Below are 12,514 nucleotides of genomic sequence, written 5' to 3'. Positions count from 1 at the left end.
AAATTGTCCTGATTGTAGGAAGGTGCATTTTACCCAACACTCCAGCAGGAACTGGGCAGCACCCTGTAATCAAAAGCCTTAATATTTCTGCATCAAATGCATGAATATTCACATTTAGCGGGATAAATAAAGATTATAAATGGTCTCACATCAGTTCAGGTCAGATTCGTTAGTCTAAAAAAATTGTGTTTTTTCAGATTTTTAAATTGTGGAAGAAGGACTACAGACTTATTACATTTCATTCAACCTGGTTTATTCTCTGCTTGAGAACTGACAATGGCTTTCTTACCTGCCACATTCAGATACAACTAATTTCCAGACTACTCTGGAATTGGTAACATTACTGGAAATCATCTAGTCAAACTCCTTTCCTCATTGCTTGGGAAACTAAAGCCAGAGAGATAAAATGACTAGCTTGGTGATCACACAGGTAAGTACTGACAGAGATGAATCTACAGCACAACCATCTCTGTCTCTCAGGTTCTTCTCTCTCTCTTTCTCTCTCTCTCTCTCTCTCTCTCTCTCTCTAGATTTGAAGTGCTTTTTTAAAAGACTTTTCAAAATAAGAAATAATTACAGATAAACAGAAAGTTGCAAAAATGGCATAGAGTCCTATGTATCCTTCACCTAATGGTGAAATCGTGTAATAGCTGTAGAATATTAAAACCAAAAAATTGATACTGATAGATTGTTAACTACAGAACTTACTCCATTTTCATCATCTTTTAACCTGCATTCTTTCTGTGTGTAGGCGTACAGAGTTCTTTGCAATTGTATTAGTCTGTTCTCACATTGCTACAAGGAAATACTCAAGACTGGGTAATTTATAAAAAAAAAAAAAAAAGAAGAAGAAGAAGCTTAACTGACTCACAGTTCCACATGGCTGGTGAGGCCTCAGGGAACTTACAATCATGGTCAAAAGCACCTCTTCACAGGGCGGCAGAAGAGAGAATGAGTGCCAGCAGAGCAAATGCCAGACGTTTATAAAACCATCAGATCATGTGAGAACTCATTCACTATCATGAGAACAGCCCCAATGATTCAATTACCTCCCACTAGTCCCTCCCATGACACGAGGGAATTATGGGAATTACAATTCAAGATGAGATTTAGGTGGGGACATTATGACCCTGGCCCCTCCCAAATCTCATGTGCTCACATTTTAAAACACAATCATGCCCTTCCAACCACATCCCCCAAAGTCTTAACTCATTCCAGCATTAATCCAAAAGTTCAAGTCCAAAGATTCATTCGAGACAATGCAAGTCCCTTCCACCTATGAGCCTATAAAATCAAAAGCAAGTGAGTTACTTCCTAGACACAATGGGGGTACAGGCATCGCGTAAATACATCTGTTCCAAATGGGAGAAATTGGTCAAAGCAGAGGGGCTACATACTGCCTGCAAGTCCAATAGGGCAGTCAGTAAACCTTAAAGTTCCAAAATGATCTCCTTTGATTCCATGTCTCACATCCAGGTCACACTGATACAAGAGTTGGGCTCCCAAGTCTTGGGCAACTCTGCCACTGTGGTTTTGCAGGGTAGTCTCTCAGCTGCTTTCACAGCTAGCACTGAGCTCTGCGGCTTTTCCAGGCACAGGGTGCGAGCTGTTGGTGGATCTACCATTCTGTGGTCTGGAGGATGTTGGCTCTCTTCTCATAGCTCCACTAGGCAGTACCTCAGTGGGAACTCTGTGTGGGGGCTCCATCCCTACATTTCCCTTCTGCACAGCCCTACCAGAGGGTCTCCAATGAGGGCTTCACCCCTGCAGCAGACTTCTGCCTAGACATCAAGGCATTTCCATATATCCTCTGAAATCTAGGCAGAGATATCCAAACCTCAATTCTTATCTTCTGCACACTGCAAGCTCAACACCACGTGGAAGCTGTCAAAGCTTGGGGCTTGCACCCTCTGAAGCAACAGCCTGAGCAGTACCTTGGCCCCTTTTAGCCACGGCTAAAGCAGCTGGGATGCAGGGCACCAAGTCTAGAGGCTGCATACAGCAGGCAGGGCTGGACCTGGCCCAGGAAACCAATTTTCTCTCCTAGGCCTCCAGGCCTATGATGGGAGGGGCTGCCAAAAAGGTCTCTGACATATCCTGGAGACATTTTCCCCACTGTCTTGGCAATTAGCATCTGGCTTCTTATCACTTATGCAAATTTCTGCAGCCAGCTTGAATTTCTCTTCAGAAAATAGGTTTTCTTTTCTATCATATCATCAGGCTGCAAATTTTCTAAATTTTTATGTTCTGTCACCTCTTACATGCTTTGCTGCTTAAAAATTTATTCTGCTAGATACCTTAAACCATCTCTGTCAAGTTCAGAGTTCCCTAGATCTCTAGGGCAAGAGCAAAAAGCTGCCAGTCTTTTTGCTAAAACGTAGCAAGAATGACCTTTACTTCAGTTCCCAACAAGTTTCTCATTCCCATCTAAGACCACCTCAGCCTGGACTTCATTGTCCATATCACTATCAGCATTTTATCAAAGCCATTCAACAAGTCTCTAGGAAGTTCCAAACTTTCCCACATCTTCTGAGCCTTCCAAACTGTTCCAACCTCACCTGTTACCCAGTTGCAAAGTTGCTTCCACATTTTCAGGTATCTTTACAGCAGCACCCTACTCTCTGTGGTATCAATTTACAGTATTAGTCTGTTCTCACATTGCTTGATGGAGATGCCCCAGACTGGGTAACTGGTAAAGAAAAGAGATTTGACTCAGAGTTCTGCAACATGGCAGAAGGCACCTCTTCACAGGGTGCCAAGGAGACAGAATGAGTGCCAGAAGGGGAAATGCCAGATGCTTACAAAACCATCAGCTCTCATGAGAAGTCATTCACTGTCATGAGAACAGCCTGGGGGAAACCGCCCACATGATTCAATTACTACCCACTGGGTCCCTCCCATGTGGGGATTAAGGGGGTTACAATTCAAGATGAGATTTGGGTGGGGACACAGACAAACCATAGCAGCAATTTTATCCCATGTATAGACTCATGCACTCACCACCACAAAACTCCCAACTGTTCTACCACAGTATTCCTCTTTGTATTTACACTCCTCCCTATTCCCCATATTGTCCCGGACTTCAGAAAACACTATTCTCCAGCTCCACAGTTTTGTCATTTTGAAAAGGATATAAATGGAATCAGACAACATATTAAATTCTGAGATGGACTTTTTAAAAAAATTGTGGTAAAATTTACATAAAATTTACCATCTTAACCATTTTAAGTATACAGCTCAGTAACATTAAGTATACTCACAGTGTTGTATAACCAATCTCCAGAACTTTTTGTCTTGCAAAACTGAAACCCTATAACTATTAAACAACTCTCCATTTCCCCCTTCTTTCAGTGTCTAGAGACCACCTTTCTGTTTCTACATACTGTTTCTCTAAATCTGACTATCCTAGACACTTTATATAAGTGGAATCACATAGTATTTGTCCTTTTGTGACTTATTTATTTCATTTAGCATCATATCCTCCAGGTTCATCCATATTATGACACGTGTGCAACCTCAAACACGTGAGCTCAAACGGTCCACCCACTTCAGCCCCTAGAGCAGCTAGGAGACACCATGTCTAGCTAATTTTTTATTTTTTTATTTTTTCAGACAGAGTCTCACTCCGTCACCAGGCGCCAGACTGGAGTGCAGTGGCGCGACCTCGGCTCACTGCAACCTCCGCCTCTCGGGTTCAAGCAATTCTCCTGCCTCAGCCTCCCAAGTAGCTGGGACTACAGGTGCGTACCACCAGGCCCAGCTAATTTGCTAATTTATTTTTCTATAGAAATGGATTCTCACTATGTTGCCCAAGCTGGTCTCAAACTCCTGGCCTCAAGTGGTCCTCCCACTTCAGCTTCCCAAAGTGCTGGGATTATAGGCACGAGCCTGTGCCTGGCCCCTCCTTCCTTTTTAAGGCTGAATAATATTCCATAGTATGTATATATCACATTTAGTTAATCCATTCAACCATCAATGGACCAACTGGGTTGCTTCCACATCTTGGCTACTGTCAATACTGCTGCTATGAACATGGGTATACCAATATCTCTTTGAGACACTGCTTTGAATTCTTTTGGATACAGGCTCAGAAGCAGAATTGTTAGATCATATGGTAATTCTATTTTTAATTTTTTGAGGAATGAGATTGATTTTTTTCACTCAGAATAATGCCTCTGAGACTCACCCAAGTTGTTGTGGGTATCAACGGTTTATTTCCTTTTATTGTTGAATAGCATTTTATTGTTATGTATGTCCCACAGTTTGTTCAACCACTCATTAGGACATTTGGGTTGTTTCCAGTTGGGAAATAATTAAAGACAAAATTAAAATAGTATAACAAACAATATATGTAGAGGATAAATTAAAGAAAGAAAAACTATGAATGTAAGGGGAAGAATGTTGAGGAATCAATTCATAATGACCAACTACAAAATTCCATCATGAGAGAGAAAATGATGGGAATCATGATATGGAAGAAATAACACAAAAAATCATCCCAAAATAAAGGATATAGGATTAAATTAAGAAGGCCCTCATTCTCCACTCCAAAAACCATCAAGGTGAAATTACGGAACATCATTCTAAAGAAAGGATCTTTCCTCTAGAAAGAACACACAGTCCTATCCAAGCAGTGGAATGAAAATGGCATCAACACAAGAAACTTAACTGCAAAGGAGAAATACCTATACGTAGGATTTTCAACCTATAATTCTATAGGTTATGGCAGCCTATTACAAATAAGGCTGCCATAAACATTTCTGTATAGATTTTGATATGGACATAGGTTTTTACTCCTCTGGAATAAATGCTCAGAAGTATGACTGCTGGGCTATATGGTAAGTGTTTGTTTAAAATGATTGATCGATCAACTGATTGACTGACTGAGACAGGGTCTGGTTCTGTCATCCATGCTGGAGCGCACTGGCACAATCACGGCTCACTGCAGCCTCCACCTTCCATCCTCAAGTGGTCCTCTTATCTCAACCTCCCAAGTAGCTGGGACCACAGGCATGCACCACCACACCTAACTAATATTTTACATATTTTGTAGAGATGGCATTTTGCCACATTGCCCGAGCTGGTCTTGAACTCCTGGACTCAAGTGATCTGCCTGCCTCAGCCTCCCAAAGTGCTGGGATTACAGGTGTGAGCCACTATGCCCACCCACATGTTTAATTTATAAGAAATTGCTGAGCTATTTTCCAGAGGGGCAAAATCATTTTACATTCCCATCAGCAATGTATGAGAAATCTAGTTTCTCTACATTATTACTAGATTACATATTGTATTTTTTATTTTAGCCATTCTAATTGGTACATAGTAATATCCCATCTTGATTTTAATTTGCATTTCCCAAATGGCTAATAATGTTGAACATCTTTTCACATGCTTACTTGCTACCTTTATAGGTTTTTCTTTTAGCCCACTTTATTTTCGTCTTTGTGTGTGTGCGTGTGTGTGTGACAAGGTCTTGCTCTGTTGCCCAGGCTAGAGTGCAGTGGTACAATCACAGCTCACTGCAGCCTTGAACTCAAACTCTCGGGTTCAAGGGAGCCTCCCGTCTCTGTTTCCCTAGTAACTGGGACTACAGGCACGAATCACCGCACCAGGCTTTTTACCTCATTTTCTAATCATATTGTTTGTTTTTTTGAGTTTAGAGAGTTTTTTGTTTTTTTTTTTTTTTTTTTTTTTTTTGAGACAGAGTGTCATTCTGTCACCCAGGCTAGAGTGCAGTGGCGCAATCTCACTGCAACCTCCACCTCCCAGGTTCAAGCGATTCTCCTGCCTCAGCCTCTGGAGTAGCTGGGACTACAGGCACCCACCATCACACCCAGTTAATTTTTGTATTTTTAGTAGAGACGGGGTTTCACTATGTTGGCCAGGCTGGACTCAAACTCTTGGCCTCAAGTGATCCACCCACGTCAGCCTCCCAAAATTCTGGGATTATAGGCATGAGCCAACATACCTGTCCTCTTGAGTTTAGAGCATTCTTTACATAATCTGGATACAAGTCCTTCTTTGAATAATGTGATTTGCAAATATTTTCTCCCAGTCTGTGGCTAAACTTTTGGGTCTTTCACAGAGTTAAGTTTCAAACTTTTATGAAGTCCAATTATTGTTTTCTTTTAAGAATTAAGTTTTCAGTGTCATGTCTAAGAACTGCTTACCTAGCCCTAGGTCCTGAAGATGTTATGCTATATTTTCTTCTCTCTTTTTTTTTTTTTTTTTTTGAGATTGAGTCTTGCTATATTGCCCAGGCTGCAGTGCAGTGGGGCAGTCTCGGCTCACTGCAACCTCTGTCTCCTGGGTTGAAGCGATTCTTGTGCCTCAGCCTCCCAAGTAGCTGAGATTACAGGTGCCCGCCACCATGGCCAGCTAATTTTTGTATTTTTAGTAGAGACAGGGTTTTACCATGTTGGCCAGGCTTGTCTCAAACTCCTGACCTCAGGTGATCTGCCCACCTTGGCCTCCCAAAGTGCTCGGATTACAGGCGTGAGCCACCGTGTCCAGCTGTGATGTTATCCTACGTTTTCTTCTGAAAGTTTTATAGTTTCACATTTCACATTTAAATCTATTTTTAATGGACATTGGTTTCACAAATAAACCATTTTACATTTTTTAAAAAAAATATTGTGTGAGATTTAGGTTAAGGTTCATTTCTTTTGCCTACGATGTTGAATTGTTCCAGCCTTATCTTGGGGGAAAGAAAAAAAAACAAACTATCCTCCCTCCATTGAATTGTTTTTGCACTTTTGTTAAAAATCAATTGGGCCTATTTGTGTTGATCTATTTCTCGGTTCTCTATTCTGTTCCATTGATCTGTCTATTCCTCTGCCAATACCACAGTGTTTTCATTAATGCAGCTATATAGTAAGATTTAACAGTAGGTAGAATGATTCCTCACTCATGCTTTCTTTTTCCAATATTTTAGCTATTCTAAAATGCTCTAGTTTTGGCTATTCTAGCTCTATTCATGCTGATCACTTTATTGCACTCCTTATTCTTGCTTTTAAGGTTTTACCCATACCTAGTAGAGGTATGGGAGCCTGGAGAAGAAAGGGGAAAAAAGAAAGAATCATGAAGGAAAAAATAAATATTATACAACCACTACCCTAAAAGATTATTCATGTAATTTTTATCCAGCTTTTCTTCAGTGAAGTCCCAATTTCTCCATGAAAGGTTCTCTACTATTCCAGGCCATTGTAATGGCTCATTAACGACAAGTCATTTGTTTCCTTCTGTTAGATAATTGTAAATATCTTTTGTGTCAACTCATCAAGGGACAGGGTCCATGTATTAGACTTCCTTTTTTTTTTTGAGACAGGGTATCACTCTGTTGCCCAGGATAGAGTGCAGTGACATGATCACAGTTCACTGCAGCCTTAACCTCCTGGGCTGAAAGGATCCTCTCATCTCAGCCTCCCAAGTAGCTAAGACGACAGGCATGCACCACCACACGTGGCTAACCTTTTGTAGAGAAGAGGTTTTACCATGTTGCCCAGGTTGCTCTCAAGCCCCTGAGCTGAAGTAACCTAGTAAATTAATTGGTGATTATTTATCTAATTATAGTTAACAACAGAGAGATCCTAGAAAAGCTAGATGAACAAGAGTAAAAATGAGCTAACTGCTCCTCCATTCCTAGTAACAGAATCATTACCTCATCAAACCTCAAGATTTTAAATCTAATTTCTTATTTACTGTTAAATTAAAGAATATATGTCACATCTAGGCCATTTTTCCCTTTTCTTGATAAGATGTCTTAGGTAAAGAGATCAGTGAATAGCAATTTATGGTGCTTTTTATTTCTGCCATTTGCCAATATCACCATTTATCTAAATTTTAGGGCTTTAGACATGATTTACCACTAACATACCATGTAGCTTTATTTGAAAAGTAAATGGCTCCAGCCAGGGCAACAGAGCAAGACTCTGCCTCAAAAAAATAAAAATAAAAAACAAAAAATACAGCTGCTTAATCCATGATTTTTAGTTACAATTTACAATAATCATAACCTGCCTAACCTCTGATCAAATGCCTGCTCCTTTGCTGAAATACCTGCATACAGTGTATACACAGATATATAAAGATATATATATCCATACCTCAAAGGTTTCTTTGTTGGCTGTCTATGAGTTTAGGCCGTTTAAATAATTTGCAACACATTATCATAGTAAATGTAATAAAATTATATGCAGGTTAGCTCATTCTTCTCTTACAAAATGCAGCAATTCATACATGCTACCACAGCTTTGCAAAATCTTATTTATTTCGTGCCTCTCCAATTCTTCCACTGTACTGTAGGACTATAAGGCAGGTTAGGCAACAATTAGGAAAGTTGTAGAACCATTGGTCTCACAAGCTTTCATCCAGGTGGCCTCTGAAGAGATCTTCTCCAAACCTTCATCTGATGCTCTTGCAACTAAGTAGATGAACTGTTGTTCTCGAAATATACACATTAATAAGGCTCTTTATAGCTATACTCTTTTCACTTCTGTGTTTTATTATGGACTACAATACTCACAATGCAATATATTAATATTAGTATAGCCCCTATCATTGACATTATCATTCCCATCAATCACAAAGAAACCTCCTACTGGATTAGCAAAAATTAAGAAAATTTAGCCAGGCACAGTGGCTCACACCTGTAATCCTAGCACTTTGGGAGGCTGAGGCGGGCAGATCACGAGGTCAGGAGATGGAGACCATCCTGGCCAACATGGTGAAACCCCATCTCTACTAAATATACAAAAATTAGCTGGGTATAGTGGCGCATGCCTATAATCCCAGCTACACAGGAGGCTGAGGCAGAAGAATCGCATGAACCAGGTAGTCAGAATTTGCAATGAGCCGAGATCATGCCACTGCACTCCAGCCTGGCAACAGAGCAAGACTCTGTCTCAAAAAATAAAAAATAAATAAAATAAGAAACCTTTTGGTTCTAGTGTTATGAGAACTAGGAGTAACCTGAACTCAGAAGTTGATTATGAGAGTATGAACTGATACATTCACTTTAGAAAGCATTCTAAAGATAAACACGTGCACACCCAGCAATTACACTCCTGTATTTATATCCTCATGACATGAACACCAAAAGAGATGCAAACATATTTATAACAGCATTTTTCATAATACCAAAAAAATGCAACAACAACCCAAATGTTGATTACAAGACAACTGTGAGGCCCAGCATGGTGGATCATGCCTATAATCCTAGCACTTTGGGAGGCTAAGGTGGGCAGATCACCTGATGTCAGGAGTTCGAGACCAGCCTGGCCAACATGGTGAAATGCTGTCTCTACTAAAAATACAAAAATTAGCCAGGCATGGTGGTGGGCACCTGTAATCCTAGCTACTTGAAACAGGGGAATCGCTTGAACCTGGGAGGCAGAGGTTGTAGCAAGCTGAGACTGTGCCACCGAACTCCAGCCTGGTCAACAAGAGCGAAACTCTGTCTCAAAAAATTTTTTTAAAAAAAGACGATTGTGGTACATTCACACAATAGAATTTCATACACCAGTAAAAACCTAATGAAATACAGTTAAACATAAAACATGGATGAATCTCAGAAACCATGAATTTTAAAAAGAAAGTCACATAGAGCCATATGCAATAAACTATATTTGTACATTGCAAAGAAATCAGTAAAATGAAAAAAAAAATGAAAACAAAAAAACCAGTAAAATGAAATATTACTATTTAGAAAAATAACAATGTAATTTTATTTATTTCGTTTTACTTTGAGACAGGGTCTCTTGCCCAGACAGGAGGGCAGTGGCGCAATCATGGCTCACAACAGCCTTGACCTCCCAACTCAACCAATCCTCCCAAGTAGCTGGGACTATAGATGTGCACCTCCAAGCCCAACTAATTTATTTTTTTGTAGACAGAGGGTTTTGCTCTGTTGCCCAGGCTGGTCTCAAACTCCTGGGCTCAAGCAATCTTTCTACTTTGCCTCCCAAAGTGCTGGGATCACAGACATGAGCCACCACACCAGGTCCCATTGTAATTTTGAAAAGGAAAAATGTGCACACGTACATTAATTGCAACACTGTGTATAACAGCAAAGGCATGGAACAAACCCAAGTGCCTATCAAAGATAGACTGGATTAAAAAAATGTGGCGCAATAAAGCAACACCCCTGTTCTCTCTCCCTCGTCCTCTTTCTCTTTCTTCCTCTCCTTCACTCTTTTTTTTTCTTTCTTTCTTCTTTTTTTTTTTTTTTTAAGAAAAAAGAAAAGAAATCCCATGGCTATTCCTCACTGGGCCTGCCTGACCCCACCAGCTCACCCTACCTTTGCTATAACATCATAAGTTAAAATCACCTTCCCTTTACAGATGAGGAAACGGAGACACAGAGAGTCATGTGCTTTGTCCAGTACAGCCAGCTGGAATTTGAACCTGTCTCTGCCTGGCTCCCAAGCCCCACCTTCATGCCGCTACCCCCATCCCGACCCTCAAGAGGTGTCCCATGCAAAGGGACCCTGTGCAACCGTGGCCTCAAGTCCTTTCTCTGAGTCCCTCTTGCCACTGGTGTCCAGCCTGGTCGTGGTGTGAAATTCTTATACAGCCAGCCCCTAGAGGCGACCCCGCCCCTCACAGAAAAAAAAAAAAAAAAGAAGAAGCCGAAACATTAGACACTGAATTGAAAAAAAAAAAAAAAATGTGGCACATATACCCCCATGGAATACTACGCAGCCATAAGAAACAATGAGTTCATGTCCTTTGCAGGGACATGGATGAACCTGGAAACCGTCATTCTCAGCAAACCAACACAAGAACAGAAAACCAAACCCCACGTTCTCACGTGCTGAACAATGAGAACACATGGACACACGGAGGGGAACATTACACAGTGGGGTCTGTTGAGGGGTGGGGGGCTAGGGGAGGGATTGCAGGGAGTGGGGAGGTTGGGGAGGGATAGCATTAGGAGAAATACCTAATGCAGGTGACAGGTGACGGGGGGATGGAGGCAGCAAACTACCATGGCATGTGTATACGTATGTAACAATCCTGCAAGATCTGCATATGTACCCCAGAACTTAAATTTTAAAAAAGAAAAGGAAAAATGTTTAAAACAGTTTAGTGGGAGTCAGAGAGATACACTGAGAAGTACATATTTAGCTTCAACAGGATGGGTAAAATTACAGTTCTTAAGTTTGGGAGTTCTTAAGTTTTGGCTTATTCATTTCATTAAGCTTTAAACATATATGTGTGTGTATGTGTTTTGAGTGTGTATCATCTAGAATCTCTGGAAAACATTCCAGCTAATCATAAGATGACATTCCTAATAACTAGGAAAAATGCCAAAGAATAAAATCACTTTATTATTGCTATTTGGTAACCTTTGCAGTAAGAAAATGACAGGTGCCTCAAACACTATAGAAAAGGGTGGGCAAGGGAAGTGAGTGTGGCTAAAAAAGAGCAACATGAGGAATCCTTATAGTGATGAATGTGTTCTTTATCTTGACTGTATCAATGTAAATATCCTGCTTATGATATTATACCATTGTTTCAAAAGATGTTACCATTGGGAGAAACTGGGTTAGGTATATGTTAGATTTTTTTATGTTATTTCTTCCAACTGCATGTAAATCTATAACTATATCAAAATAGAAGATTACTTTTAAAAAACAACAGAAAAAAAGGTGCTTTTAGTCCTGGATATCTCCACGTTGGCACTACTGACATTTTGTAGCACCTGATTATTTCTTGTGGGTCTGCCCTGGGCACTGAAGGGTAGCATCCCTGGCCTCTATCCACTAAATGCCAGTAATGTGCCTCCATTTGTGACCACCAAAAATGTCTCCATACATTGCCAAATGTCCTCTCAAAATTGCCCCAGTTGAGAACCACTGCTTTAGTCACAAAAGCCAAGAAGAAATATGAAAATGTGTCTGATTGAAGAAGACGAACGAAATATAACAACTAAATGCAATATTTGATCCTGGACTGAATCGTGTCCTGCAGGGTAAAGAATACTATAACAGGCCAGGCCCGGTGGCTCATGCCTGTAATCCCAGCACTCCGGGAGCCCGAGGTGGGCAAATCACGAAGTCAGGAGATCGAGACCATCCTGGCTAACATGGTGAAACCCCGTCTCTACTCAAAATACAAAAATTAGCTGGGTGTGATGGTGCACACCAGTAGTCCCAGCTACTTCAGAGGCTGAGACAGGAGAATCATTTGAACTCAAGAGGTGAAGGTTAAAGTGAGAAGAGATCATGCCACTGCACTCCAGCCTGGGAGACAAAATAAAATAAAACAAAATAAAATATAATAAAATAAACTATAAAGAACATTATTATTCAATTAACAAAATTGAAATTAAATGGTAGATTAAAGTATTGTATGAATATTAAATATACCTAAGTCGGTAACTGTAGTGTACTTACGTAGGAGATTACTGCTATGCTTAGGAAATACATACTGAAGTATTTTTGGGAAGAGGATCATGATGTATGCAATCTAAAATCAAATGATCCCAACAAAAAATATAGAACGACATATA

The 12,514-nt window shown here is 40.3% G+C and overlaps 1 protein-coding gene across 7 annotated transcripts in view; it reads right to left on the bottom strand.

The window, feature by feature from the left end:
* The window catches only part of PDSS2 (decaprenyl diphosphate synthase subunit 2), a 279,633-nt gene that overhangs the window by 265,767 nt on the left and 1,352 nt on the right, over window positions 1-12,514 (bottom strand). The gene's annotated exons all lie outside the window — the stretch shown is intronic.

Source organism: Sapajus apella, unplaced genomic scaffold, assembly GCF_009761245.1.
Source record: "Sapajus apella isolate SASKATOON/1434 unplaced genomic scaffold, GSC_monkey_1.0 scaffold6, whole genome shotgun sequence".
In the NCBI taxonomy this organism is placed as follows: Eukaryota; Metazoa; Chordata; class Mammalia; order Primates; family Cebidae; genus Sapajus; species Sapajus apella.
This window is presented reverse-complemented; position numbering and strand designations above follow the sequence as displayed.